At 37.5% G+C, this 27,187-nt stretch overlaps 1 protein-coding gene across 4 annotated transcripts in view; it reads left to right on the top strand.

The window, feature by feature from the left end:
- Positions 1-27,187, top strand: part of KCNMB2 (potassium calcium-activated channel subfamily M regulatory beta subunit 2) — a 1,871,591-nt gene that overhangs the window by 1,194,099 nt on the left and 650,305 nt on the right. The window contains exon 1 of one of the 4 annotated variants that reach the window (XM_044070131.1): positions 18,888-19,187. The exons of the other annotated variants lie outside the window; for them this stretch is intronic. The gene's annotated coding sequence lies outside the window, so the exon portion shown is untranslated. Of the gene's footprint in view, positions 1-18,887; positions 19,188-27,187 lie in introns of those variants that run through there. 4 annotated transcript variants of the gene reach the window in all.

Raw genomic sequence — 27,187 nt, 5'->3', positions numbered from 1 at the left:
ACAGTATGGAAGGTGAAGCATCCCTATCCCAGAGGGTTCCATTTTGCTGCAGTGTATTACTTTTTCACTGAATGAGTTTTACACACCAGTGCTAGTTCACTATATGGTGGAATTTGCTGAAAAAAAAATGAAATGGATTTAGATATAACTGTTGATTGTTGTATCAGCTGTAACTCTACAGATACATGTGTGTCATTTTAAGGACAAACAATTTTCCTTTGAGAAGTTTAATTATAAAGCAAACCAATAACATGAACATGAAAATTACAGAATGCTTCTATCTCTAATATTCTGGAAATGACCTTTACCTTTTGTGAAATTTCTCAGGGCTTTGCCTATAAGTGCTGTTATAGAACATTAAAAGGAGAAGAAGCTGTGAACTGCAGTCGATGTTTGAGCTGTATTATAATGTAAAGGGAAGGCAAACTGAATTTGAAGTCTTTGCCACATTCCTGACAGAGGAGACATGCTGTTCCCACATGCATTGTATTTATTAAGACTTTAATACAGATTTATGCTTTAATATTATTGGATGCATTGTCTTTTCATACAAAATTTGCACTAGCATTGTTTTAGGATGAAATTTGCAATCTTTCTAAGTGGCAGAACTATTGTAGTGGAAGAATAAAACTGAAGTAGAGTGATGCAAATAAAATTTTATGCATTTTATTTTTTACTGGTGCCAATCTAAATGTTGTTTCAGAATTACTGCTAAAAGATGTTGAAAGAGCAGGTCTCAAGGAAGGTAGGCATTTTTTCTGGCACATGACTGTAAATTTTAAATCTTTTTGCAACGTTTAAACAAGCCTGAGCTTACTGTAATTCGTTATTTGCTTTATAAAGCTGTTGGAGAGTTTATTGCAGGACAAGATAATACACAAAGCTGCTAGAAAGTCAGTACTTATAGCAGAAAATATGCATTTTGTAATATAAACTTCATTTTTGTAAGATTTATTTTTATAAAGTCAGTGTTACAGAAGCATTATTTTTAGTTTCAAACTGGGATTCTAAGAGTTGTCCAAGGTGATTTCAGGGGAAACTATATGGTCAGGTTTAATGGGGAAATAATGCGGGTACGTGGGGGGAAATTAGCACTAAATATGTCTGGTGGATTTTTCAAGAGTGATTTGGTTCTCCAGCATTATAGAGTGAATTGGATTTCCAGGAACTCCACGTTTTAGCTGTTGGTAATCTGATGTGAGGTGATAGTGTTTCTGACAAATACAGATACTTTTTCACAGCTTTCCAAGAGCCTGAAGGCATAATTGGTCAACTCTGTTATAGAGGTAGTGTTCTTATTTCATTGAAACCATGTCTTTGTAACGACACATATATGAATGTGTTCAAGTTTCTGAAAGGCCTCAAGTTCTGTCATCTTTCTGTTTAGACTCCATGATGTTGTCTGTACATTAGCTTGAGTTTGCTATGCAGGAATGTGCAGTGTGGGACTCTTCCTAAAAAAGGCACTATGGTGCCAGTAAAGATTTTGGCTTGTATGCAGAAGCCCTTGTATGAGAAGTGTAAGTAATCTCTGTTGAAACAGGACGTCTTATCTACCATCTCTTCTTTGGCAGACACATACTGGATCCTCTTAGAATGACAGGAATTACTTAGCCAATTGATAAATCAAATTCCCTTGTATTATTAACTAACATCATTTTTGGTGAAAGCAAGACACTATTCAAAAAAAAAAATAAAAAAAGGGTTCCTATTCTAGCACATGCATACTAAGTTCTGTCATGTGTCTTGCTCTTTCTGGGTGGAACACTTCAAGTCATTCACCCCCACTTGGGTGACCAGTAATCTGTAATCATATTTGCCTGGTTTAAGATACCTTTAAAGAGGGAGGTTCAGATAATGGTTAAGGTGTTTACCTTACAGACACAAGGTGCAGGGTTTGATTCTCACATAGGGTAATTTACTAGGCTTAAAATGGCCCACAAGAGCAGTTAGCCTAGTACTAATCTATGAATATTAAGCCCCTTGTGAGATTACAGATACTGGCACTAGACAAGCAGCTTATAGTCTCCCTGTTCTTGCTCAATCCAATGAGCATGGAGTCTGTATACCTAACTATAGAGTCAACTAGAACTATAAGATGTTAAGTGAGCTACTTGGCCTGTGAGAGGAAGTGCAACTGCGTCAGGGACTGTGAAATATCCTGCAATGCAGTCAGAGTCACGTGGCATATAGCAACCTGGAGCAGATACACCTGTAGAGGACAGCGTTGGCTTACTTGGCAGCAAATGATTCAACTAGGATGTGGGCAATTCACCACCACAGCCATGCTAAGGGATTGATGTACTGTGCATGATCAGATGCCAGGCTTTCAAAGATAGCACATGGCATTCTGGGGGCAACATCATTGTCTACACTGTCCATGGCTGCCTCCAATCCTTGATGCACACTCCCATGGTCCGGCTGACATTCTTTATGCCCCATCATGGACATAACTCACTTGAAAACCCCCTCTGTGCCACAGACTTCAATGCCTGTACACTGTCCTGTAGTCCTACCATGATCAGTGCCTACTTGAGCCCTTTTACAGGGTCATGGATACCAACAATCCATTGGCATACCACATGGGGGACTGTGGAAATCTACATGTAGATTGTTATAATATGGTATGCTGTTCCTTGGACAGGATGTCCCTAATTCTGACACAGCAGGGCCACATGATGCACCTGGCCAGCCCTCTACTCTATTGCTGGAGGATGTGATCGCTGACTTCCCACAACCTCCTAGCTATGTGCATAGCTACTGCAGCCATCACCCATGACCCTTCCACCTATAACAGTATTGCTGTCTGCTATTACTATGCCCCACCCAGTTATGTAACTGAAGATAACAGTACCATGCCCCCTGTGGATTATGTAGGTATGATAATGTGTGATGCATTGCGTAGACAGTCAATGCAATGTATTGTAAAGCTGCTTTTGTTATTGTGTGCACAAGTTTTGTTCTATGATAGCTTTGTAACAGCTCATAGTTGTAGACCAGACTCTGCCTCTTTGTTGGGCAGATGATGTATTGTGCCAACCTCTCTCTCACATGAAGTAACACTTAGCAACCTATTTCTCTTACAACTTCTCAATTGACTTCTTTTCAGCTGCTGCCACAGAGATGTCTGGTAGTGCTATTGTATCACCATGCTGTAACCACTTTAGTGTCACCATATCAAGCAGTACAGTGCAGACCACAGATATCTTTTGGCAAGTCTCCAGAACATACTGCAGTATGCCACCAGATATATCCAAACAGTAGAAGTGAGTCTTCAGAAGGTATGGCACATATTTAATGAAAATCTGTGTATGCAAGCTTGTTGTGTGGCATTATATGCCATCTCAACCATGGTGTGGGGGCTGCAGATGGGGGTCATGAGCCACAGATCCAAGGAAGATCCTGTATATCCAGCAAAACACAACAGTGGACACCATTATGAGTAGCCTGTTTCCGACATTTATGGAAGCAGCATATTTAAGACTTTGAGGGAAGCAAAGTCATCCCACATGAAACGCTGATCCAGTTTGCATATGTAACAGATATGAGAATTATGGGAACTGCATGGGTGGTGCACAGACACAATATATACATACCTTGTGCATTGCATACCACCTGCAGGTGTTGGAGTGGAATCCCTTATGGAGGATATATTTAATACTAAGTGGAGCAGGTAGGGCCTTGATAGCAATGTAGATGCAGTTATTGTCTTCCAGAATCTCTGGAAAATGGTTTATGTCATAAAAAGCCTGCATAATGATTGTTCTCTCCTGTGCTGTCCATGGAATCCAAATGTGTTCCTCCATATATTACAGCATAACATCACATAACTGTTATAGAGTTCTCAAGGTCGATGCCTACAAAACCTCTAATGTGCCCCCTACCAGATGTTGTTAAGTCTCCTTAGCAAGGATGGCTAATGCTATGCAAACCTTCATATCTACTAGGACAGGCTTCCAATGCATCTCCCCTGATTCCATGTGTGGACAGCATCTGTCTGCTAACTCCCTTATGGTGTCATTGTTTGTACAGTAGTGGTGGACAATGTCCCTGCCATGGAGGTGATGGAATGTCTGTTGCACTTGCAACCTTCTATGATATGGAGGATGTTAACTATTAACACTGCTGACACAGGCTCTGAAAGCAGCTACTAACACATGCTATACAACTAATGCTAATGCAGCTCCTAGAAGCATGGCACAAGCAAAGATCCTGTAAAGCATAAAGTCCTTACATTTAGAATAGATGATTGCTGTGGTCCATCTCCCCAATTTTATACATTTCTGAGTCATGCTGCCATGTCTGATTTAATCATTTGCAAATGTGATTGATCTCATTAGCATGTTGTCACTTATTCGCATGTCAGTGTGTGATGAATAGCATACAGTGCATACTGTGCTAATTCTCTGGTAGTGCTGTTGCCCTTTTTGTGTTTCTGAATCAACCCCTACCTGTGCATCATTGCTTATAGTACTATTTATCATAATGCACTGCACCATTTGTTTCTGCATGTCAACAAGGCTTTTTTTTTTAACTTTTGTAATATTATGCACTGGCTGAACATATGGAACTAGGGATAGCTGCTGTACTTCAGTAACCATGGGGACAGTGGAGAACTATGTGCTGGACAAGCTGTTGTCATTGAGTATTAATAAAGGAGCAGCCATTAGAAGAGTCTTTATGATGGAAAAATGGAACACTTCCATGATGTTTCTCATGTGCTCAAGTGATTATCTGTCTGTATGTCTTTGCTTACTTCTTCAGCCTTTCTTTGGAATATCACTTAGGCATGCCAATAAATAATTGTATAAATGGCTTGCAATCCCAGAAGGGGGCACTTTTATAAGAACAAAATCATTTACTGATATTTTAATGAAATGAAGGAGAGGAAATGGCCTACACATATTTATAACTAACAAGTTTTGTTTGACCTAAACTGACTGAATGGAAGAATTTTATTTGGCCTAAATGGCTTCTAACTGAAAGTTAAAAAATGTATCCCCTTACTGTCTATTTAAGTCTGTCATGTAGAAGATAGTTGATTAAAGCCATCAAGAATAAGATTTATCTGTTTTAGCAGACCAAATGTTTGTTGTTAATGTTGTGGGCTAAAGTACCGTTTTCATCTATTTGTTTGTCTTTAGTTCTGTAATGACTTTAATATATGTAGGCCTTTAGTACTTTAGAGGTCACTTCAAAACTTGGAAAATCTAATTTCACTCATTCTTGGTTAGTGTTTTCTATTTAAATTTCTCTAGATTTCTATATAATTACCAGTTTTTTGTTTAAGAGGCAGGACAGTACTAACTTAAAACAGGTTGGCCTCCCTCCACCCTTTATAATACTCGTTCATCTTTTTAATAAACTTATTTTCCTTTAGCCTGGTTGCATTCCTGAATGAATATGAGGATGATGGAGTCATTTCAGTGATATAAATAGTCTAACTCTGTGACACAGAGGGATGAAGCCCTGATTATGATCTAGGTGCCACAAGGGTTGAATTAGTGGCTGTTGCACTAGTGCAGTTAGACAGTGATGGTGACGTGAGATGGGGCATGACCCCTTATCTGTCACATGGGAGTGGGAAAGGAACTACACTCTCAGCGCACATGAAGTAGTACAGTTTCTCCTGAGGTGAGGGTCAGGACTGCATGGATAATCCCCTTTCACAGAAATTAAGTGACACCTCCAAAGTTAGTTCATATTTCTAAAAGAAACAGGAAAGAAAAACAGAAAGTAAACTCGTTAGTATAGATGTATAAATTATGAGTCTGTGAAAGACCGGATTGAGTCACAGAGGGAAACTGAAAGTAGGAAACTATTTTTGCCATGTGGATTCTATAAATTAAAACTAATCTAGCCTAATATATACATTCATAGGTAAGTATTAGGCTAGCTGCCCTTGCTGGCTATTTTAAGCCTAGCCAATTTCCTTTTTTGTGGTCAGAATAGCCTATAGATTGGTCTTACCCATCCCATGATCAAAAATTAAATATTACCCCTAATGAGAGTAACTGAGAAATACCATAAATAATTTGAAGGGACTCATGCATGGGATAAAGCATTTAAGAGCTGCCTCTGTCCAATAGTAGTACAGGAGGCAGTCCTGGAATAAATTTTCTGTTTCCTATCCATAGATCTAAGTTGTGCTGAAAAATGGACAGGGATGAACTTTGTTTTACGTGGATGGAGAGTATGTTCCACAGCAGCAGTATCCTCTGCAGGATATACCTGACTCTCCAAACCATTCTGTTGATGTTGCAGAAGAGGTTTAGATCCCTAGACCGAGTATTTATGATGCCATTTGACCTGCTGATGTGCAATAAATCCATCAGTAATGGGTTGGAGGATGCCTTGTATGTCAGGCAGAGGTTGTCTGTTAGCAGTCTGTAGCATACCACATATAGTGAAGGGGCTTTGAGTCAGTCCACATAGGAGATTTTGTTTAGGCCTTGTATCCTTTTAGTAAGGTATCTATGCGGGTGTTCAAGTTGTTACACATTTCTGGGCACATACATGCGAAAGTGGCATTATATTCAATGAATGGCCTAACGAGGGCTGAGTAAAGAGGGGAATAACATCCCCAGATTTAGACATGATCCTTTTTGTTCATATGTTGTGCAATATAGAAGGACTTTCTTAGAACAACAGAGACATGTTGGTCAAAAGTTAGGTTAATTTCTACATAAATTCCCGAATCCCAAACAAGTGGGTCAACTCTTACAGGTGTATTGTCAGTGTGGTAGTTCCCTTGGCGTAGATTACTTCCCAAAGTATACAATAATGCTTTTTTGGCATTTACTTGCAGTCCATGATTTTGACATCAGTTATTTATTTGAGTCAAATCTTTCTGCAGGATAGTTAAGTCATTTGGGGATTCAGTAACTGCAACAAGCTTGCAACAATCTGCAAACTTAGTCAGCCAGCGCTCCTTGGTATTGGCTTTTACTTTAGAAAAGTAGATGCCCAACAGGAAAGGTCCAAGCACAGAACTCTGGGGGACTCCACTGGTGACTGCTGTTTTGTGGAGGTAAATCCCCCATTTTGATTATTTGTGTCCTATCTGTGAGCCAGTTAGCAATCCAGCAGGTGGCATAGGGGTTTCTTCCTGGTTTATTTAGCTTTTCTACTATGCCGGAGTGGGGAACTGTGTCAAAAACATCGGCCAGGTCATGGAATGTGTTGTGTACTATTTTGCCTTCATCCATTATTTTGATGACCTTTTGTAAAAAAATTCACCAGGTTCAGTAAGCATGACCTGCACATGATGAATCCAAACTGAGATAGTTCAGTGTTTGGAGGTTCCCTATGTCCTGATTGATTAATTCTATGATAAGTATTTTGATGTCTTTGCATATGAAGCTGGTCAGACTTATGGGTCTGTAATTGCCTTGATCTGTTGAAGGTCCTCCCTTATGTAGGGAAATGACTGTAACTGTTCTCCACTTGCATGGTACAAAACCTGTATGGAGGCTGAGGTTAAACAGTGCTTTTAGGGGTGTGGCTAAATCATGCTTCACGCTATTTAAGATGCCTCCAGAGATATTGTCAGGGCCCATTGATGCAGTATTTTTAGCTTTTGATAGCACTTTAAGGACTTGGTCTTGTTTGATAGATGGAGGTAAGCCAGTTTCAGGTGTATCTTGATGAACAGGCAGACGGGAGAGAGAGGGGCAAAGTTAAAGCTACATTTATTGGCCAGTAGGTTTGCTATAGCTTTAGCCTCAGTGTAGGTAGCATCGGTCACAATCAGCTCAGCTCATTGCTGTATTGTGCTTTTGATATTACAGACAAAACTAAAAAATGTCTTGCTATTGTCTTTGGCTTGGGTACCTATTTAGCCTCAAACTTGGCTTTGGTGGGTTTTATTAAGCTCCTGAGTTATTTGTTTATTTCAGTGACAAGAGCTCTAACATTCTGATAATTACTTTTCTTACTTTTAGCCAAAATCCTTTTCCCTTTTATTATAAAGTGTGTTGACATTATAGTGCTACCATGTGAGTTTTCTTTCTTGGGTTTGCCCTGCACTTGTTTCTGTGGGGTACAGCTGCATCTATGCAGCTGTTTACATGCTGGTATAGTGTGGTGTTGTATATTTCTGAGTATTCAGTGGAGATACTGGGTTTGGGGTGTGTTTGACATTTGGCACTTTATCACTTAGGAGTAGGTAATTTGTCATAAAGAATTATCTAAAGGTACTTTGGGTGGAAGGGATCATTGGTTGCAGTTCTATTTTGAAGGAGACTGCTTTATGTCAGACCTAACAAGTGATGAAGATGTACAAAGGATGGTGCAAGATATTCCCATATTAGTAAGGACAAGATCCAAGATGTTATTACACATAGTGAGTTCTCTGGCCAATTGTTCCAGTGAAGTTATATTGACAAAGTCCAGGAATATCTGTGTTTGTGCACTTGTGGTGTCTTAGGTTTCACAGTCTATAATTGGATAGTTTAGATCATCTAGTAAAAAGGGAATGGGTGTAATACATAGTATTTTAGTTTCTGTAGATAGGCATTGTGGCATTCTTTTATCATAGAGGGAGTTCTATAGCTAGCTAATATATGGTACAGGACCTCTGTGATTGTTATTTGGGCATGAAGAACTCTAATGCATCATGCTGCTTTACCAGCCTTGATGGGAATCTCTTCTGCATGTAGATTGAGACACCTCCACCTTTTTTCCCCTCCTGCATAGTAGCTGGTCTAAATGTGTGGAAGGTATTACAGCACTGCATAGCCATAGTGTTCTCCACTGTTTTAAACATGTCTAACTCACTACAGAGATGTCAATGTCTTCCGGGTAAGAACAGCTTATAGAGAGTGGAGTTTCTTGCTGAGCCTCTGTTTTTTTTTCTTCCCCTTCCAGAGCAGAACTATCTATTTAACACTGGCCTTTATATATGTCTAGCAGCTCCATTAGCTGTAATAACAGCTTATGATATAACGAGTCTTGTTTTATATGTCTGTCTTTGCTGATTTAGGCATGAGTAGCACACTTCTGATGGTGTGATAACTGATGGATTCGAGCTAGTTAGCACATATCAGAAATACTGATAGCATACTTGTCCCTTTTGTTACATTCTGTTTACTTCATTTTAAATCTATGCTATTATGCCTTAAGTCTTCTTATTTTGCATATATCTTGTGATTGTTTCTGGATAGAATGTCCCAAGTCCTTTTTTGTATTACTGATGAATACAAATGTTTCATCTGTACTGGATTCTGATGTTTGCTTTCATCATGGCCACGGAGTTTTCTTCTTTGTGTTGTACATATTATACTTTTCAATAAAATATTTTATTCAAAATGATTGATTAGGCAATACCCAGAATGTAAATCAAATGCACACATTAGGGGTCAACCATGGGTCCAAAATCATCTCAAGATCTATTAGACCACCTGCAAATAACTTGAAATTGTGCTGCTTAGTTATTAACTGTATTATCAAGTTTATATGTGACAGTCTAATGTGTAGGCTTAAAACATGGATTTATTATGATTAATCATATTTTGTTTAGTCAAAAATAATTAAACTGAACTAAACCATCTAAATATTTCAGATGTCAAGGTCACAAATAATTGACATTATTGAGGTCACACGACACACAAAGACAATTCTAACAATTATTTTATGCAGGCAGGCAAGATCGTCTGCACCTTGCCCAACTTGGAGGTAAGCCCCAAACTCACAATCTCTAAATGTACCAACTCCAACGTTGCACAAACTTGAAGAAGAGAGTGAAGGTGGAAAACATAAGCAAAACTGTCTCTTCCCTCTTGTCTCCACAGTGCAATCAACGAGTGGCCTAGTCCATCCAGATGCAGGGCAATATCAACTGCAAGAAAACTGCAAACTTCTTCTTTGCCAGTCTGAGAGTCTGTATTCCATGCTGTGATAAAACATAGGCTTCCCCGTAAATGTCTGTTTGTTGGGCATTGGAAATTAGTGACAGAGGAAAGCTCTGTGTTATACTTTACAGACATTAAAAGTTGATTATTGTCTCATCTACTATCATTTTTGCTAATACTTTTTAATGCCTCTGTTTAGCACCCTTAGAAATGGAGGTGGGAATCAAATTTAAAGGAGGGAGTTAAGCTATCTAAAGTCCTTTCACTACCAAGCTACATAAAAAGGATAATGGCTTGTAGCTGGTTGATGGATTCTAATACTGTTTTGAGTTTGCATTGGATAAACCCTCAAAGATTCTAACTATAATGCATTTCTGCTTTTCTGCTGAGGAGAAACTGAAAAGTGAAACATTGAAAAAGAGCCTAAGAGTATTGCTACGCCAGTGTGCACGTTCATGATTACTAAGTTAGACATGTTATTGTGAAAAATGGCATTGCATTCGTAGGAAGGTAACTTTTTCTTCTTTATCTGGCAGTAATCTGAAATCATGGTGTTAGACATCAAGTTATTGTGAAAATGGCACTGCCTTCTGTACTGCTTAGTGACACATACAAATGACTGCACTCCCCTGGTGGGGCCAGGCTGTTCATGCATAAAAATGTTATCAGTATCACTGCATTGCAATGTTTTATTTTGTAATCATTGTATAATTTTAGGCATATATTTTCTTTGGTATTGTAAGTATTTTTCTTATGAAATGATGTTGATCTTTGTTATTGTCTCTTTATCATCTCAAGTAAAATCAAAATAAATGTAATTTCTCTCTTACCAGCATTCCCAGGCTTGACCCTGCAAACCCTTCATTTTTTGTTTATTTTCAGTTAGCCTCTAGCATCTTTCTCTTTGTCTATCTCAGACTACTTTTTCAAGCTTACTTATTATAGAAGCAGCAGCAAACAATTTTAGCAGTTAATGGCAACCATGTAACTCTATGTGAAAAACAGCTTGCTTTAATATATTAGCAGTGCTTGTTCATTACCTGATAATATGGAAAGCATGCTGTTGTCCTGACTACAGGCAACTGATAAAGTATTTCCTCTTTTATGGTGAAATGTAAGCTATTTCATTTATTATACTGACCTTCCACTATCAATGGCATTTTTCTGCACAGTTTTGTATGGTGTTTCAGACTACTTGCCAGTTCACCTAGTTTAATATTACTGCTGCTTCTATGTTCATCTGAAATATAGTCATTTATCATGACCTCAAAAAGCTCAGCCCAAATGACTTCATGTCTTACTCACAGCAATCCACTGAATCACAAAACAGAGGACAGATAGGCTTCAGAACATCAGAAGTTTAAGCATTCTATGAAGTGTTAGTGGAACATACAGTATTCACACACAGCAGTTCCCTGCTCTGAGTAACTGGTTTGTAAACATGCAGTGAGAATTTACCACAGTATATTTTTAATTTTTAAAGAGCTGTTACTTGCTATCAAGTTAGAAGAATAATGGCTCCCTGAACCTTTTACTTTGAGAATATAAGGTTCTGTATTCCGTCCTGTAATAAACCAGTAAACAATGCAGTGCCATTAATAACAATGGTAACCAGTAGAACCCTATGATGCAGGGGGATAAAGGATTGACTGTTCCCAAGACAGTCCAAGTTTGATTCATGTTTGGGGTGCTGGAAAGACCAGATGGTGGGGCTGGAAGTGAGTAGCCAATGCCAGCTGAACCATACCTTAAGCAGGAAGGTGGATAGACCTGCTACACTGTTGACCCAGCCATGCAAAGTTTGTGTACTACAGAACACATAGACAGTCTGATCATGCAAACTAAATGCTGCAAGGATGCTAAGAGACTCAGCATGCAGAGGCACAGCTCCCTCACAGGCAATGGCAATTGGGCATGCCAGAGGCTAACACAATGAAACAGTTAGACAGGGAGGGAGGGAGTAGACCTTCTGGTCTATTATGGCCTGCTGGCTCCCTGACACTTGACCTTGTCATGGAGCTAATGGGCTGTATGGTCATTGCCCTAACTGGTGAATGAATGGGTCATCTCTCATCCAGGTGGAACCTGGCCCTGTGACTCAGAGGCAAAAAGCCCTTACTGCACTCCAGATGACTCATGTTCAACTAGTAGCAAGTGCTTGAGCAGAGGATGATGGGAGAGAACAACTAATGTTGTTTCACCCATACTAAGAGGAGGAAGGCAGCCTAGGATCACTGCAATAACAACATCTACAGCCCAGTGACTTCTACTCTGCAAGTGGTAGAATGCTTGCTCAGAAGGGTACTCATGCTGAAAAGCACACATGTACCTCCTGAGGGCAGCCATTGCAGAGCCTGTAAGGCTTCTGCAGGGAAGGGGATAACGAAACACTCTTTAGCAGCAAAATGATGCTTTACTAGCATCCCAATCTCCTCACAGGCCAAAGACTTGATTGAATTGTGCCCATGGAGTCATAAGGCTGATCGGCAGACATGTTAAATGGCAGACATGTTAAGTGGCAGACATGTTAAATTGCAGACATGTTAAATGGCAGACATGTTAAATGGCAGACATGTTAAATGGAGAAGGAATCTGGTTGCAGCTGATGGTTAGCTGTGAGAGGATTATAAAAAAACACTCACCAAGGTGGGAGTAACAGGTAAGTCAGCAGGATACTGGGTATAATGATGGAAGTTCAGGTAAGGGTAAAAAAAATAATAATAAAATGTAAAACAACTTGTAAATTGTTACCACATTCTTATTAGATGCCTGCATAGTGAGTTGTATGGCCTGCTAAAAAAGAGGGCTTTACATTGATGCTGCAAATGTAACATCTTTGATTTCTTCCTTTCTGTTATATTCATTAATCTTCACATAACCCTTTCTCTTCTTTCTTGTGTTGCTTCTTACTACAAGCTTACCTCAGTTTCCTAAACATCTTTTTTATAGGTACTATCATTCTTTGCCTTATTTTAGCCTCCAAAGTTTCTGCCATATTCCCTGTCTTTACCTCACAGGTATACAAATATAATTCACTATATGACTTTTGACTTCAGACATTTAATATTTCCCAAGAGGCATGAATAGAGGTTTGGGAAATATTTCACATTAGGCCTCAGAAGCAAACCAAAATGTGTGCTCCGCCCTTTATCTTGATGGAAATGTCATCATTTCATACACTAGAGTTATCCTATCAGCAAGCTTGTGGAATTGTTTTTCTATACTTAAGTAATTTCGAAATGCTAGTACTGGTTCCTCCAGTCTATTGCAATCTTCCTTTTTCCCCCAGTCATTTAAGATGGCACTGAATTAATTAATCTCAAATATAATTTTCATTATTCGATACTATGCACAAACCCTTAAGCAAATGGGACCCAAAACCTAGAGCAGTGCTCTGTGAGATATTTTTGCCTTTGTACTTCACAGTAGTAAAAGAGTATGAAGTAGAAGACCAAAGATCATATGTGATACTCCACCATTAAATATTTGATTATGTTAGGTGAAGTTCAAAGCCAAAGATTTTGCCTCAAACTACATAAATAAAATGAATAAAGAAACAAAGTGTTCAAGCTGTTCTTAATATTTCAGTTGCATAATTAAAAACATCAAACTAAGATATAAGGAACTGATGCTGCCTGCCCCCTGCACTCTAAACCTGATACAGAGCACAACTGATTGACAAACTAACATAAGTCATGTATGGTATACCACTGCTGAAAAACTACATACGCCCACAAAAATCCTATTTAGATGCTTTCTAGCTTTTTTTCTCTCCAGGTCAACATCCAAGCATTAAAAATCATAGCACTGGCCTTTAAAAATCATAGCAGGGGGTCAGGAAGAGGAGCGCTTTCTTATTTTTCACATTAGAAGGTCTTCATACACTAAACTCTAAATAGTGCTAGCTTCATTTATGTACTCAGTAAAGTATGCATTCAAAACCAGGTCTGATGTTATGAGAAATATCATAAAAATTTGAGGAGCAAGGTTTAATCAGACGGCAAAAATTATAGCATAATGCCTAAATCAGCAGACTAGAGGACCTGGGGAGAAGAAGGAGAAACTATATTTAAATGCATCATTGCAATGTCTAATATACATAGAGTTGCTAGCGTAATGCCAGAATGTCTGCTACTCAGTGGTAGTAATGAATTATATTTTGCATTATGATGTTGCCATACCATGAAACATGGATAATATGGGTATAGTTATATGTTAGTAGTGTGCTGCCTTAGAATTGTGTTGAAATAGCATATTCTGCTACAGAGGAATGGAGAATAGGCATATCTGTCCAGTGGTTAACCTTTATGTCCATTTGTAATAGAGGTTAGACTGTAATAACATTCTGACAGTGGAGCATTCTGGTAAAAACTAAGAGAACCTAACAAACTTCATCTTGAAGTGCAAGGATTGGCTCCCTCATCCTGTACCTGGAAAGTTTCCATTTCTGACCAAGTCTTTTAAACTGACTGTACTTCGCAGGAAAGAAGCCACTAGTATCTAATGGTGTCATATTTTTAATAGAAAAAAAAATTAAACATCAAACAATTGCAAAAATAAATAAATAAATAAAAAACATCCGGTCCACATTTGCAAGAATGAGTTAGAGTCTTAAACTGTTATTTTGTAGAGGTTTTTACTGAAAATTATTGCTAAAAAGGTTTTCCCTTCCATTATGAAAAATTACTAGTTATGGTACCTTTGCATAGTCATGTGACAATGGCTATAAGATTTTTAATTTCATAGTTATTTAAAAAAAGTGTCTTAATTGTATACCCCAATGAGGAATGTTCTTGAGGTATATGGCATATACATGTATGCATGTATTTTAGTCTGGTTATCTAGTGTATGACCTCTTCTTTGGTTAGTTTAACTTACTCAAGCCTATAATGCAATTTTGTATACTTCCAGTTCACACCCATACTGTCTTATGGTGTTGAGATCTTTTTAGGTTTGACCTCTTTAACTAAGTGACTTACTATCTAATACAGGGCAAGGAGTTATTAATAAAATTACTCTGAGATTGTTAGTTGTGCAATGGAGAAATAAATCTTTGTCACTTGCTATTCATATTTTCATATTTATGTTCATATTTTCATAACCGAGAGACCCATATTTTATTTAAGTCATGATGTGAAACACCAGTATGGGAGACAGTACAATTAACTGTAAATGCTGTTTATATCACACCATACTGGAAATATTGCTAGTTGTTTGTTAGTAATTATGAAAATAAACAATATTTCCATATGTACTCGATACTTCAAAACACAAGTAATTTTTCAAATTGTTGCATGACATCAAGTGAAACCTTATTGAAAAACTCTGATGTTTGCACTAAGTCATCCATTTTGACAGATATCCAGTATTATTTGTATTGCTAATTATGCAATTAAACATATGTTTTCACATTTCTGTAAATATTTCAGTAAACATGTACTTCTTGTTGTTATGTGAAAGCTTATATCTTGTTAACAAAAATGTTCTAACAATATATGTCTATGTTTTAAAGTTTTCACAATATCATAAAGCCAGATACTCATGCACTCTGTGCAACTATTTTTATGTGCTTTTGTCATTATAGATGTTCCTTCTTTTCACCTTAAGTGGACTGAATTAAACTATGTGACTGTTGAATATAGCATTAGGTAGTTTCTTAGGTGTTTGTAAACAGGCTGTGACATGAGCGGTTATCTTTTATATTACATAGGTATTTCTGAATACCTTTACAGTGTTATTTAATTTCTTGGTCATCATTATTAGTATATTGAATGCTGTATCTAGATTTGCTTGTTGTATAGTTCAATTTTGTTCTTAATTATTTTATTTTGAATTTAGATGGTTGGAAATTGGTTCACTTTGCTGGAATCCTATTTTCTGAATAGGTAGTTGTGGTCAGTGATATATTTATATGTTATGCTTTTAAACATTTTTTTTTTTAGTTTAAAGTTAACATATTTAAAGCAGCTGATTTATGTGAAGTCCCCATTAAAAACACCAACAGGCACATCTGTAGGAACCCCCCCCCTTCCCATGGAGTATAATACTCCTTTGTCTGGTTAGGGATTATCAGTTTTCTTTTGATAAGTACTACAAAATTAATGCAAAGGAAATGTTCACAGGGAGAATGGCATCACTACATAACTGGGTAACCAAGGAAGTTGCAAGTTACAAAATCTATAGGTAAGGACTAAATGACCTTATAGACCCAATCAGTCCCATATGAGTCCAAGGACACCTATCCAGAAGAGAAACCGCTTTGTCTACACCTGGCACAAATACTTCCTTTGTCATAGCCAACATCTGAGATGTCAGCTATGGAGGCAAATTATAGACTTCAAGTATCAGAAACAGGCCAGGATATCATATCTTTAGATATAAGTTGTGTGATGAAAAACAAAGACTTAATTATAGCAGTAGATATGTGGTGATCAAAGGAGACTTAGTTCATTGTCGACATAGCTTCCCCGACTACGGCATCAAGTTTCAGGGGTGCTTTGCAGTTAGAAGTGAAGTCATGCCTTCCAAAGAATCTGATCAATCATTTCTTAGCATTTAGTTTAATACATAGTTTTAACACCAGCTATTTGTTTGGGAAAGGTTCTCTTGGAGGATTTTTTCTCATCTGGAGAATTTATAAGGTCACCAAGCTTACAAATTGTCTGCAGACTTGGTGATCCATAAACCATTACATTTGCTTTGACCTTTGAAAAGTAAATGCTAAAGAGGAGAGGCTCAAGGACTGAACCTTGGATTACACCCCTAGTGAAAAGTCTTTTGGAGAAGGTAGAGCTAGCCATACGAATTTCCTGGGTTCTGTTTCTGAGCCAATTTGCTATTCAACAAGTTACATGGGGATTTATATTTAGCATGAAGAGTTTTTCTATGATACCTGAGTGTGCTCTTGAATGCCTTTGTGAGCTCTAGACTCTAGAGCATGGTGTGATTGGATTTGCTCCCACGTATTGATTCAGTAACCTTCTAGAAGATGTCAACCAAGTAAAGAAGGTAGGATCTGCCCTTGATGAATCTGAACTAGCTTGTGTCAAAAGTTTATATGTTACCTATGTCCTTATTTATGAATTCCACAATGATCCTTTTCATAGCCTTACAGGTGATACTGCTCAGGCTTATACGTCTGTAATTACCCTGGTTCATTGACAGCCCACCTTTGAACAAGTGGATGACAATTGTTGCCCTCCATTCATCTGGTATGAAGCCTGTTTGGAGGCTGATATTGAAGAACATCTTTTGAGGGTCTAATAAGTCACCTTTCAGTATAACCTGTATGCTGTCCTGTATGTTATCAGGCTGCATAGAAGTAGCGTTCTTGCCCTTGGACAGCAGTTTGAAGACTTGCAGATATGCATTATGGAAATATAGGAGGGAAAGAGTAGTGAAATTTGAATTAAATTTGTGTTAGTACATTGGCTATGTTCCCAGCATCTCAGTATGTGATATTATTTCTATTAGCTCTACACAGTGCTGGGATTGTTACTGAAAATTTTAACATATTTAAATAAGGCATTGTGGTTATCTTTCATCAATGTGGCTCTTTTACCTTATACGTGATATTTTTTGATTTGATCAGGGTCCAAACTTCCTTGTTAAGTTTAGTAAGTCCATTACTGGCATTTTGAGAGTTAAATTTATTTTTGCACACGATGAGTACTTTCTTTTATTATTTATGGGCGGCCATGGTGGTGCAGCGGATAGCATTGCCACCTCACAGCAAGAGGTTCTCTGGTTCAATTCTTGGCTGGGGAGCCTTCTGTGCGAAGTCTGCATGTCCTCCCTGTGGTTGCTCTGGTTTCCTCCCACATCACAAAGACACATTGTAGGTGGATTGGACACTCTAAATTGGCTCTAGGCATGAGTGCATGCCTTCTGTGGAAGGCTGGGTGCCAGGCTGGCAACTTGACACTGTAAAACTCAACTGTCAATCATAAGTGGACAAGTGTTCCACTGTGGCAATCCCTAACTGGGAAAAGCCCAAAAAAAAACAAGACGATAGAGCCTGTTTATATTACGGTTTCATAATAATGGTTTATTTTTAAATTTAGCACTGTATTTACATCTGACAGGACAGGTACATCTATGCAACTATTTACATGTGCATAGAATTTGTTGGGTTAGGATTCTGCATAAGCAGTGCGGTCATGAAGATGGAAGGGGACTTTTGAATTTTGTCAGATCATCACTCAGTTTCATTAAATTATTCTTGCCATAATCTCTGAATACTGAAATATCAGCAAATGCTTCTAGCTTCATTCTTAAGGGGAATCTGACTTGTTTATTGAGCTATTCCACACAACTTTCTGAATCATGTTTCTGTTACCTGCTGATGCACAATTTACATTTCCCAGAGATCAACAGTGAAATAGCTACTGTTTTGAGGCAGCAGTTTATCTCTTTCATTAGTTGGAAAAACACACACACAGTACCTAAATGCATTAAAAATGCCAATAATAAAATATGTGTTTCATTGTGGTTGTTAAAATGCAGTCCTACATAAGAACAAATTCAGACATATTTGCAGAACTCATTGCATATAATATGAATAAGAATAAGAATAATTATACTTGTTCTCTCTTTGATTAAAACTATTGCTACATGATCACTTATGATCTTCAAGACATAGTATGTCATCATAGCAATTTAATTTTAACAAGGACAGCTTAAAACTGTTGCTGTGAATTACATTAATAATTTTATGTTTATGTAAGCATTTTAATTAATTTCCAGAAAATACTTGCAAAACAAGTAAGTAAAAGAAAATTGCAGCTCAAAACATGTTATCTTAGAAGTGATGATATATATTTTTTTTTTACAAAGAGGAAACTGGCAAGGAAATACAGAAATATTATTCCAATGAACTTTAATTTTGTTCAGTGCAGACTGCAGAACTATTCTAGCATAGCATAAAATTCAGTTTGTCTTATACACAGGATGCGTTTAAATCAATTGGAAATAGTAGTCACTGAGGATAACTAATTTCAAGCACGGCTGTCTGCAGAGCTTGTCACTCTCCTTGTCCTTCTAAACTATTTCAGACATTTTGACGGAGGAATGTAACCCTGCAGGAGTTAACGGGAGTGGTAACACCGTGTCTGCAGGAAAGCTAAAACAAAAGAGACACTGATGCCAAAGTTTAACAACTGGTGACAGCTGGCTCACTTATTGGGATCTTTAACTAATAAATTTTAAGGCTGAACTCTGAAGAAGATGTGACAGCTACCAGAGGTACGATTTGCATGCAGCAACAAAGGGATGAATTGCCATTTTCAGCTTAGAGCAGTTATAATGATGTGCTGTGGAATACTAAACATGCTAGAGGTGGGTAATTCAAATGGTGTAAGACTGCTTTCTGTTGTACTACTGAACTTAAGCCATTGTACACAGAGAAGCACATATGAAGTTGTCTGGATTACTTGTGCTCTTTCTGTAATGCTGAGTGTCTGGGAACCTGTACATGCATGATCATGTAAAAGTCTATAATTCTCATCCACTTACATGAAATGATGCATTTCTGAAAAAAGGAGGAAACAAAATTTGTCAAAATGAAGGAAATAAGTTTGCATGTTATTATACAAAAGTCAGTAAACCGCGTTTTTGTTGAACGTTTTACTTACAAAGGAATGTTTTTATTCAATCTGTTTAGCATTCATCTGAATGAATTGTGAATTTACTGCAATCATAATAAACCAGTAATAATAATAATAATTAATAATAATCATAATAAACCACTATATTAGTGTGGACAAACTGTATTAATGACTTTTGCTTAGCAGGAATTTAATGTGCTTTTTCAGGCACAGCAGTAACTGATAATTTTAATAGAATCGGTTTAGTCAGAAGGAATAAAAAGAGATAAATATGATGAAAATGAAAATATGAAAATGCTTCACTATTGAGCATACATGCCTGTTTTCTTTGAAATGAATAAGGGTTAAAAATGGCTGTAGCTGAAGGAATTGCAAATTGTGTTTTATATTTAGTTTAGTAGAAGCTTAACTTGCTTATCCTTAACAGTGCAGTCAAGCATATCAAACTTGACAAAGAGAAAAAGAAACATTGGAAAAAAAACGAGGCATTTGTAAACTCATAACAGAATGAAAAGCTGGGGGCATGTGTGACCCTAAGAATTGCTTTCCTCTCAGTATGCTGTAAATGTGGCCTAATGACAAAGTGGGATAATTACAATTATATTTCCTTAGTCAGCTGCAGGCAGCTCTTCCTGAACTTTATTTATCTGTTGTGCAGCTGCATGTGTGGCAAATGGCTGAAAGCTTTGTTAACTGCAGGAAAGAGCATGATTTATACCCACTTACATTCAGCTACTGATTCTTATATGGCTTCTGTCTGCTTAAGAGTAGTTTGAATTTTGACAGTTTAAAGTTGCAAGCCTAAAAATTAACTGATATAAAAATGTATGCTGTCTGCTTTCAAAGGTAAAAACAAATGTTGTTTGCATCCTTAATAACAGGAACACATAAATGTACAACAGCCCTCATGTCTTACCCAGAATGCAATTCTGCACATTTGTGTAATGGTGGGTAGTAGCCTATTAGGCAGACTTGGATACCTTAAAAACTAATGGAACCAACTGGATATAAAAAGGGTATAACTCTGATAACATGTTCTTGAGTGCAGATCAGTTCATGAGACTTACATCAATTACCACATTTGTCCTTTGACTTCTTTTTTGGGGTGTTAAAAGAAGGGTGAACTGTATATTTTCATCTTAGTGAGGGCTGTGTACCTGCAGTCCCAGAATACAGGTGCTATTTGTTGATACAAATACCATAGCATCCAGTAAGCATACCAGAGTATGCTGCAGCGATATGTCTCTTGATGGTAGAACTGAAATGAATCATAACCCCTCCAGAAGTACAGACATGATCATCTAAATACTAAAGTACAGAGTCACTTGTAGTCTCTGTAACTGTCCTTCTGGGGACATTGTAAAATATACTTGTAAAAGTCTGTTCATGTTAGGATTGCCTTGCAATGTGCAGGCAGAATTTTATGTTTCTGGTCATGCTTTTGTGTGTGTGTGTGTGTGTGTGTGTGTGTGTGTGTGTGTGTGTGTGTGTGTGTCTGTGTGTGTGTGTGTGTGTGTGTGTGTGTGTGTGTGTGTGTGTGTGTGTGTGTGTGCGTGTGCACGTGTGCACGTGTGTGTGTGTGTGTGTGTGTGTGTGTGTGTGTGTGTGTGTATGTGTGTGTGTGTGTGTTTGATTACTGGAATCAGCCGACAGTATTCCCATTAACAAGTTGATGTCTACAGTAATTAAACACATATTGGTTTAGCCTGGTAGAACACTGTATGTTCTCTGTCTCATCAGTATTAAATGATGCATAGGCATGAGAGATCACTGTTTAGTTCTAGGTCACATTGACTCACTGTAAGAGGAAACCACATACATTCTGGTCTTAGGTACACAATAGTGGTTGTCTAATTGATATACTGATCTCATTCCAGACATAAGCACTATTTTGGCAAGCATTATTTGCTGGTTCATTCTCGTGGTTGAAAAATACTTAGACCTTACAAGCTACTAGCTGATATTAAATGTCTGCAATCATGTATATTTGCTCTTGATAGCTAGCAGAAGCCAAACTAAGTAAATAGCATATCTGTACTTGTACTACCTACTGAATACTGGGACATCTTGAATAAAGTATACTCACTTCATCTGCTGATAGCTAAGCTAATTACACATGGAGCTCTGCTGCTCCTCTGTTGCCTTTTAGCTTTAATGGGGTCTCAGATTGTGTTTTTAATCCCATTCTCTAGTGAGGGTTTCATACTACCCCTCCTGCTTACCTCACAAAACCTCAGTGCCATTACTGGGAAGAAGTACTCCAGCAGCTATGAAGCATAGCATAGTTATTAGCACAGAAATGAGTCACATATCCATTAACATGTTGAGGTAAAGGAGTGGAGAAGAATAATTGAGCTATAGACCAAACAGAGCAGCATAATCAGCTCACAGCTTTGAAGAACTGACTGGGATCCAAACTCCTACCTTCCTGCCCCTGCTAATCTCTCTCTCTCTCTCTCTCCTATATTTTCCCCCCAAACGGTTAACGGTTAAGATGTATAGGTTGGAGTCCTCCACTAGAAGTTGGTTCATCTCTGGAATGACTGTGGCAGGAGCTGGACAGGTGCTGTGCATGGTACTATCTTCAACTACATTCTACATGATCAAATCACCCAATTATGGAGTAGAAAGAATCCTTGTAAATAACTATAATAAACTCATATGCTCCTTCAACAGCAATTGTAATGTTGTCTTTCTTACTTCTCGACCTCTTAGTGCAAATAATCTGTACAAAGCCAAAAATAATGGGGGACAAAGGCCCATAATCAGAAAGAGCTATTAAATATTGCTATTTTAAATTTTGGAAGGTAGAAGAGAGTTAGGTTACATATCAGTATTAATTTTATAAAGGATACAAAGCCTGAAACGCAAATGTATATCATCAGTATTGACTTCAAATTTCAATATTTTGCCAGAAAAATCAAAAACTGTATAGAGAACAGACCAAAAATATCAGAGAAAAGTATAGACATTCAGTGGCATTCTGGGCAATGGAGAGGTATGCTGTCCTTTCACCAGAAGTTTGTTCCCTCTTACTAATGTATGCAATTTTATAATCTCAGTTTGAAAGGCTCTATCTCCAAACTAACTAGCTATATTACTTTGAAATTGTCATGTAATACAAATATTGATACTGAGAGGGTTATCTTTGTTTTGTTAGTGGAAACTAAATGAGTCATCAGCATTCCAGTAGTCAACATTAAAACTTTTTTAGACTATTGCCCTAGCTTCAAAGGAAGCAGAAAAGCAAAACATTGAATTGTAATCATAGATGCAAATGGAACTGGACAGCAAAAACATGAATTTTGGTATGAACATTTTCATTTTTTATTTTCTTCAGATAATTTCAGAAGGATCAGGGTAGTACAGTGAATGCTTTCTGCTGCAAATAAATAATTCCTTAACCTACCAGCTAAATGACACCGTTACAAGTGCATAGGAAAGAGGGTAAATCATTGATATTTCAGAATAACCATGGAAGTGCAAATAAATTGTGTAATATAAAATATCAGCTGACTCCATAGGTCTCAAAATAAGTTTTCCCCACAACACCTGCCCTATGAAATGAGATACCAAGACATGTAATACAGATGAATCTAATTTTATATTGATGTCTCAGCCTCACATTTGCCAGTGATCACTTGGCAAAAAACAAGTGACAAAATACACAGCAATATATTTCAGTAGCCCCATCTACCTATTTTTGCATTGGTCTAAACATGTTCCCTAAATGTGAGATGAAATTGGGATTATTGATCAAAAGTACCATTGATGTACTGTATAATTCTTTTAATGTAGTTTGAATGGAAAATGAAGAATTTGGTAAAATGGAGTTTGATGTTATTTGTGGGGTGTGGTAGGGTATGGTAGGCATTATTACGGTAAAGAAGAGTCTGGGAGACTTAACCCTCACCCAAAATAATTCGATTTACAAACTTTGTGGCCAGCAAATAAAAATTCTGGTAGTAATGACATATTAGAAGATGATGGGAATGAAATGTCTGAATTTAATCTGCCATGATCTACGAATGTTGAGAAAGAGCAGAAGAGAGTGACTATAACAGACTTTCTGCAAATTATGATGAATTCTCCTTTGATCGTAGGTTCATAGGTAAGTTCCAGGTAGCTGTCGTTGTGGGACATTTTCAACCTAGCTGGTTTCTCTTTTTGTGCTGAAAACAACCTGTCTCATTTGGTTATTGATTGGCCTTACCCATCTCAGGGTAAGAATTACATATTGACGTCAAACAAGAATAACTGGGATCATACCATAAATAAATAGAGGAAACCCATTCATGGGCTAAAGCATTTAGGAGCTGCCTCTGTCTGTCGGTAGTATAGGGGACAGACATGGGCTACATTTTCCCATCCATAGATTTAAGCTGCACTTGGATATGGACAGGGGCGAGCTTTGTTTTATGTGGATTGGGGATTGTCTGCTTCACAGCAGTAGTATCCTCTGTGAGATATACCTCTCCATCCAAAACATTCTGTTGATGTTGTAGAAAAGGTGTTGATCTTGAGAATGAGTATTTTTGATGCCATCTGACTTGCTGATGTGCTATGAATCGATCAGTAATGGGTTTTTGGAGGCCTTGTATACAAAACACATGTCACCTCTTAGCAGTCTATAGGATACCAAATATAGTGATGGGGCTTCTATCACTCCATGTAGGACATGTTGTTTGGGTCTTGTACCCTTTTAGTAAGGTACCTCTGTGAGCATTCCAGTTGTTACATGTGTCTGGACCGATACATGCAAAGGTGGCATTATATTCAATTATTGACCTACAGAGGACTGAGTAAAAGGGGGAAAATTACATCTTTAGCTCTAGATACAATCCCTTTGTTTATGTGCTGTGCAATATAGAAAGACCTTCTTACAACAATGGACACATATTTCTCAATAGTCATGTCAGTGCCCACATAAGATACCAAATCTTGAACAACTGGATCAGCTCTTAGGGATGTATTGTCAATGTGTTGGTACCCTGGTGTAGATGACTTCCCAAAGGATACAATAACATATTTTTGACATCAGTTATTTATTTGGGATAAATAAACTCTTGGATTACAGCTAGCAATGATCTACAAGAAGTCAATGATTTTTATTGCCTATCCACCTTTCTGAATAGGTAAGGTACCGTTACAAAATATAGTAAGCACTTAATTATAATTGCCCATGTTTTTTAAAGTGGACTCCAGTTAACTGCTTAAGCCATAGAAAAAAGCTATTCTTCTTTGTGGATAAGAAAAAAGGTAGCATTCAGTAGTCACAGAGGAAATTTTGAAATATCAAGTTGGAGATGATAGCGCAGTGGTCATCAAGACAGATTGCACAGCATCTGTCTGGGATGGTTGTGGGGAATATGCCTAGTAAGTGAAATATTATTCTACAGTTGTGAATAGAATGTTCCTCTTATTTATCTAATTTCAGAAAAGCATTGTAGTTATTAATTCAGTCTTCAAGTGTGTCTATTTTCATTAATGCTTTGCCAATTAAAGTGGACATTTAAATTGGTTTGATGTTTTTTAATGACTAGAAGGCATTATGGAAGATGAAAGTTAGGTAGGTCAGAATAAATTAGTCTAATTTCTAGTATCTCTGGAATGTAGAAGTAAGAGCATTTGCAAGAAAAACATTAGAATTTAAACTGTTACACTATGAAAAAAGTGAATACATGTATTGTATGGAGAATTTAGTAGCTGTGGAAATGTTCTGAGTTGTTGTGTCTTTCGGCTTTTACCAGTTAGGGGTCACCACAACGGAACTCCGGTCTGCTAATGATTGGTAGTTGACTTTTACGTGCCGAGTTACTAGCCCTGACACACAACCTTCAATGAAGGTACGCCCATTCATGCATGTCTCCACGAAGAAGACGCTCTAGCTGAGAATCGAACCAGACAGCGTCTTACTGTGAGGCAACAATGCTACCACAGCACCACCACCATGATATGATTACAAAGGAGAATAAGGAGTGGTGTTAAAGGACCACATGACAAAAAATTTAAAAAAAATTGTTTTTTACCTGTATTCATCAGAAAATAGTAGCTGCTGCTATTTTTTTTTTGTGTTTAGAAAGCTCAATGTCCTTCTGGGGGCAGACATCCTAATCAGAGTTTGTTTTCTTCTAAAGCTAAATCTTCCCAATAGTGCAACACTTGTTGAGATTATAATGCTCATGGCTGGGCTGTCACTTCTCAGTTCCATTCACTTAGAATGGAAGAACAGAGAAGCAGTGCTAATTTTGAGAGGCCTCTGCACTAGTACCACTTAACTGTCCTCAGTGCATCTTACAAATGTTTTCCTACTGAAGTGTTATACATTCTGTGAAAAAGGCATACAAAAATATCAACTCACTGTTGAAATAACAGACTTTTTTGGGAGATACTGCTTTTGTGTGTTTCAATTCCTTCTGAAGTTACTCCTCCCCTTATCCGTCCCTCAGTAAGCTACAAGGGTGTAGCTAGGCATACTCAGTGTACTGAAATGAGTACATTTTTTTTTCTGGGCATCTCTTGGAAATGTCAACACTCAAAAACCACAGACTGTTTAGAACTGTGTAAATTAATATTTGCAGTATAGTGGTATACAAAGAATTCTTGTGCAATAGGAATATACCTCTAAAACTAGCTTTTTATAGGAAAGAATTGTAACAGTTGAAAATAATGTGCTTCTTCCCATGTATTCGGGGGTAACATTTTGAGAGCTGAGTACATTTTAAAGTGACAGGTAGGTAATGGGCAGTGGAGGCTGGTGACTTCAAATCAAAGGGGGGCTGCAGGAGACAGCGTAATGGGTGGGGCCAACAGGAAGGGGTGTGATCAAGTATAAAGGGGTGGAGCAATGCTCAAAATCACAGAAACTGTGACTTTAATTAAATATGCTGCCCTGGGTGCCAGACAGTCATTATGAGAGTCCAATCAAGACAAAATGAAGTGTAGAAGAAAAATAATATTACAATATATTTGCTACATGACAGTTTACTTAATATCTGGATGGAAATACAAAGGTTATGAGGCATGAAAAAATAAATTACTTTTTAAATACATTACTGGAATGCCAGTCAAAATCAAGTATAAAAAAATACAAGCACACTCAACTCAAACCACTTCTCCTTGCACTGCAGTTCTAATTATAATTTATATTCAGCTTTATAAAAGTACCAAGTAACATGCTGAAAGTAGCAATCTCTGTGATAACCCCAATTGTAAAAATGTTTCTTATCCAAAAAAGACCTGCTGCCTGACAGCAACTATCAACTTGTTTCATGGGGAAAACATGATCAAAGTAAAAAATGAACAGCAAACAAGAAACAAGCTCAAGATAAATTGCTTAAAGGATTACTGCACAGGTTATGGACCACACATGATAGATTAGCATTCTGTTTAGTTTGCGGGTAAAGCCTGCAAAGATGACTGCAAGTCTCCAACAAATGTAATGAGTGGCTGAAAATACTGTAATCCTGCCCTTTATTACAAATTCTGTCATATGCATTTCAATACCTAAGGCTTATACGCTATCTAGTTATGTAAATATTCTCTGCATGGCAACAATAAAAAGGCTTTCAATGTTGGTAATTCTTTAACAGTATGCATATTAAAGCTTACTTGCATCTTACACTCTCAGACAAGCTTACCCGATCATCATTAAAGCATTGCTACTTAAACACAGAGAAGTAGGCACTGAAACAACACGCATTTTCTTAATAAGAAGAAGCATAAATCAAC

Source organism: Protopterus annectens, chromosome 4.part1 (genome assembly GCF_019279795.1).
Source record: "Protopterus annectens isolate FY-2018-M chromosome 4.part1, PAN1.0, whole genome shotgun sequence".
NCBI classification, from domain to species: domain Eukaryota; kingdom Metazoa; phylum Chordata; order Ceratodontiformes; family Protopteridae; genus Protopterus; species Protopterus annectens.
This window is presented reverse-complemented; position numbering and strand designations above follow the sequence as displayed.